We start from the raw sequence: 5,393 nt of genomic DNA, 5'->3' as shown, positions 1-5,393 counted from the left end.
AAAGAAAAAGAAAAAAGAAAAAGAAAAAGAAATTATTTTCTTTTAGAGTTTTTTCTTCCAGGATCTCAAATCTTGCCTAACAAAACCCCAGTTTAAGTGAAGAAAAGCTGAGACAGCTATGAACTCTTGGTCTCATTCTCTTCATAGTTATTTGTACTTTGAAGGTTTACAATATGGGCTTTATTTGTGGGAATTTTCAAAGGAGGCTGAGCTGGGAGTGCCAGTTTGGCAAAACAGGCTGGAAAAAGCTACTGAGAAAAACATGTCCCTCAGCATTGAAAGATCTTTGCTCTATGTGTGCCTAATAAATACATGCAGGGAGCAGTCTGGTTTTTCTGTCACACTAATGAAGCACAAAGAGAATGGAAAAATCAAGCAAAGCCAAAGCAACCAAGAACCTCCCCTGGGTGTGGTGCTGAGCCTGGGAATTCTCCACCTGCATAGCCAGGCAGTGCCAGTGGGGCTCAGGGATGCATGGCAGAGGATGGAGAATGGCATTGGGAAGGCTCTGAAAGGAAAATTCTGTTCTCTAGTGCATCATTCTCATAGTGCAGTGCTGAGCAAAGGCAATAATTTCTGTAATCACATACAAAAGGGTTTGGTCTTACATCCTATTTGCCTGTCAGGCTGAGCTGTGCAGGACCAACGAGAGTAAGAGTTGAAAGGAACTTGCCCAGAGAAGCTGTGGCTGCCCCATCCCTGGCAGTGTTCCAGGTCAGGCTGGATGTGGCTCTGAGAAACCTGGGATAGCGGAAGGTGTCCCTGCCCATGGCAGGGGGGTGGAACTGGATGTGCTTTAAGGTCCCTTCCAACCCAAACCATTCCATGATTCTGTGAAACTCATGGAATATCAGGGTAAGGAATTCTAGCAACTGGGTGGTTTTGTGAGAATTCTGCACCAATAAATGGGATTTTTTTCCCCTCAGTCTGTGACTCCCTGTCACAGACTCAGGTGCTCACATGGCTGCCTTGGCTCCAAACTGTTGCAGTGAGTTGTCTTGTTCAAGTGAATCCAAATGATTGGTTATCCTCCACAGAGGTTTGTAACCCCCACACAAGCTGAGGGATGATAGCTCTGGTCCATTTATAAAATAGTCCTTGGCCACCATAAATAGCACTGAGGCTGCTGCCACTCCCTCAGTCCTCAAAGGCTTGTCTGCCCCTCACTCTCTGACACTTCTTCTTCCTGGAGCAAAAAAATCCCTGTTCAGCTGGCCTGGGGAATGGCCTGTGGCAGAGAAAGGAGCACTCTGCTGTGCAAGAAGGGAAACGATCACTCTCACTTCATTCACGTCTGTTCCCAACTTCCACACTGGCATCCATCTCACCCATGGGCAGGAATGGGGCACACCCTGCAATGAGCAAAGGAAAATTCATTCCTGCTTTCTACCTCCTCTTCTTCCCGAAAGCTACTTTGAGCTTTGCTCTTTCAGGGTAGAAGCTAAGGGCCCTTGACTCAGCCAGGGCTCAGCATGGTTCAGTAAAGCCACAAAATCACAGAGTGCTGTGGGTTGGAAGGGACCTTAAAAACCATCCCATTCCAACCCCCTGGCCTGGGCAGGGACACCTTCCACAAGATCAGCTTGCTCAAGATACTTATTCCCTCCTTCCCCTGGTTGGCAGAGAGGGGAATAAGGGTCCCTCGATGACCCCTCAGCAGCACTGATCTTTCCACAGCCTAAGAGACCAGATGTTGGCCAGTCACATGCAAGAAAGCTCCCACATGGCCACATTCCCCCCAGCATCAACTTAGCCTGACTCAAAACACCAGGTTCAACTCTGGCCTGAAAGGCACTTTGAAACCCAGAAGCACATGAGCACAGAGCTCTGCCTTGGCTTTGTGGGTGAGGAAGGTTCAGGGCTTGGGTGAAAAACTTTACTCCATCTGAAAGTGAAGCAGGATGCTCACTGCAACACAGGACCTGTCAATCTCTGCAGCTAGGACGATCACCCTGACCCTGTCTAGCATCCATTAAAGATTTTTTTTCTTTGCATTCTGCAAATTACATAAGTGGGGAGCCCCTTCGAGTTAGATAAGAGGGGGTTGTGGTGGCAGCTGCTGCTGCCTAAGAGGGAAGGAAAAGGGGCAGTGAGTGGAAAGGGACTGTCACAGCCAGAGTGGCTTTGCTGCAAGTAAAGGCTTTCCAGCTGGGGCTGCGTGGGAGGGAGCAGAGATTCTGCCAGCAAGCAGAAAGGTGGAGGATTTGTGGTGATGTGGTTATGTTGTTTGTTTTTTCTAAACACAAGCTAATTTATTATCCTGGAGCCCCTTCCTCATGTAGAGTTCTCAAAGGTGACAGTTCACATCTCTTCAGACAGACTGGGCAGAAAGAGTTTGTATCAACAACCTCAAGCATTTTAAACCAACAGCAAAGAACCTAACGAAAATATTCCCTCCCTATCACCCAAAAATCATTTTTGGTTGTTACCAGATTTCTCATCCTATGGCAGCTCCATTCCTCTCCCTGTGTCCCACAGAGGTGAGTGTGTGTGGGTCCACACGTGAGAGACAGCAAAATGACAGCTGAGAGCCTTTGAAAGTTGTGAAAATCCGACATGATTTCAAGGTGATGTTTTTTGGGGGGGAAAGAATAATAAAAATACCCGAAGCAAATCAACCTCTTTGTGCTTCTTTCCCACCCTCAGTTTGTCTGCACTCAATGAGCAGGGTGAGAGCAGCTCTCTCGGAACACATCATCATTAATATTTTCCGCCTGCATCTGCTGCACCCAGGCAAAAAATGCTCCAAGCTCTGCCCCAGCCTTACATCCCCCAGTGCAGTTAATGTGCTGAGAGGCACTGTTTTGCCCTAGTAATCTTGTTTACACATGTTTCCACTGCATTTTATTCTCTGCATGCCTGTGCTGTAATCTCATTTGCCAGCCTCAAAGGTAAAAACAAAACACAATGAGCTCTCAAGAGCAAAAAAGAAAAGGCAGGAGTTGCAGGAATGCCCTTGCTCATCTCACGTAGGCAGGAATGTGCTTTTTCACCGCTGCCACGTGAGAAACTGCACCTCTGTGCTCAGTGTTCCCCGAGCCCTGCCTGAATTCCCGACTGGGCAGCACAAAGCGAAGGGATTTGCCGGCAGTTAATTCAGATAATTGTATTTTCCTGCTGCCTGTGTAACGGAAATGCCAGAGCTCTGGGGGCAGAGGATTCCACGTGCGCTCGCCTGCCGTATGTAGTGCACCGTATGCCTGCAGCTGCCCTCCTCTAGTCCCATCTGTTGGAGATTGATGTTGATTTTGCTCATCTTGCCTCCTAAAAACCCTGCAATAATAATGAATGAACTCAGCGTTCAGTGGAGTGTTGGCAGCCGATTCAGACTGATGGCAGGCACACGCTCTGCAAGGCTCCTTTGCTGCAAACACGTTTACAAGGGTATGGAACAGGATCCTGGCATTAAGAATCCTGTCCTAGACAGGTCTTTGCTCCATGTTCACCTCTGGGGATTTCAGTCCATCACCTATCATTTAGAGGAGTCTCTTGTGTTTCCTGACTACCTTGGGCTTCTTTTCCTCTAATTACAGACACAAAGCCCAAGCACAGTGCAAGGAGCTGGTTAAGGACAGAGTCAACTTCCGAGCAAAATCCCCTTTTCAGGCTAAAGATATTTTCCTCCAAATTTAATCTTTCATTGCAAATTAAAAGCCAATAAATAGTATCAAAATTATTTGATTAGCCTATTCTGAAACTCCAGCTTATTAAATCATGAACTTGCCTCCTAATCCTCTAATAATGACAAGGAGAATCTGGAAAGAAATTAAGGAACATGCTTTTGGCAAAACAGCAGCAGTGGCTAACCTTAATGAAAGAAGATGTCCTATAAATAGAAACCCTAATTATAAGCCAGCCCCAGATGTTTGTTTACAGGAACAGATCTTGTTTCTGATTGGAGATGCCTAGATGTGTGTACTATGCCTCTGAGATGTCAGGGGAGTCAGGAGCTGTCATTTGGGGGTACATGAGAAAATACAGCTGTGCTCAATTCAGTGATGAAGGTGTAGGTAAGTCAGATTAGTCACCTGTCCCCATCACTCACAATCCTCAGACATCTCCTTGGAGGTCCTATTGCCCATTCCCTGTGGTAAATATCCCACAGAAGAACTGCTTGAGTTGGTTCAGATTTCATTCTATTTAAATGGGACACTTTGCAATTTGTATGATTTAATATCCTGAACAGAGGTTTGGCATACAGCATTAAGCAGACGAGGATGAGAAATGCCTTTCCCTCTTTGCTTTGTAAACAGCTGGATTTGATGGAGTCTTACTTGCAGCAAGGACATGTTCCCAACACACAGAAAGTGATAGAAAATTTCCCATTGACTTCACTAAAGCTTTGAGACCCAAAGGAATATTGCAGCAGTAAAAAGCCAGCATTGTACAATGGCCTCGAGTTTCTCCTGGCAGTGAATGTCTTTTAACAAATATGCCAAAAAAAGCTGAATCTCCCCAAAGCAGGAGAGACATTGAATGGTTTCATGCCCTTGCTCTGAGGGACTTTAATGTCCACAAACGCTCAGAGCGCTCCGAATTTTGATAAGTTCACTCTAAGATCAAAGCCTGTTTCCAGAGACTCAGAAATCTCCTCATTAAAGCCTCAGTCCTGCATCCATTTGTGCATCTGCTCACGTCAGTTAGGACTTTGCCTCAGCACAGAACAGAGCACTTGACTGGATCTATCCAACCCAAGGAAGTCAAGGCAGTTGGAAGGAACTGGAAGATCCATGTGACAAGGATGAAGTCCTCCAGTAAAAGGAGGACTGTGCATTAACCCACAGATTTCCCAGGTCATGGTACTCTATTCCTTAGCAGAGAGGGTTAAAAAAAAATAACAAATGCCTTTAAAAAGTTTGTGCTTCACATAACCACATTTCGTTTAAATGCAGATAAACTCTGAGGTGTTCAGTGAGTAAAAAACAGAAGAGCTTCACTAACATCGAGGAAATCAGGCTGGTTGATGCCAGCTGAGAATCTTCCTTCAGGACTCTAACAAGGCAGGGCCAGGTCCTACAGCATCCAGCAGGTAAGTATTGTCCTCACACAAACTTCTCTGGTGAAACAGGTGACACTCCACTGACTCACGTAAAATCCATTCTAAATTTAGCCATGGATGAGAACTGACATAAAGAACATAAACCTTTTTGGAGCAGGAAAATCTACCTTTCAAATCCAAACAGAATTATGAAGAATTATTCCTGAGCTGAGCTTACCACTCACTGGTCATTTTTTCACCATCTCAAATCCCACATCAGAAGAATTTCAGGCTGTGACAGATATAGATATAGATAAAAATATATATAAAGAAGTTGATTTAAATATAGATTAACACATTCAAAATTATCAGTCACTGTTATTCAGAAACTGTTACCACTGTCACACACACGTGA

Source organism: Lichenostomus cassidix, chromosome 1Aa (assembly GCF_008360975.1).
Source record: "Lichenostomus cassidix isolate B80296 chromosome 1Aa, HeHo_3.0, whole genome shotgun sequence".
In the NCBI taxonomy this organism is placed as follows: domain Eukaryota; kingdom Metazoa; phylum Chordata; class Aves; order Passeriformes; family Meliphagidae; genus Lichenostomus; species Lichenostomus cassidix.
The sequence above is the reverse complement of the archived record's forward strand: the minus strand, read 5'-3'. Positions refer to the sequence as shown.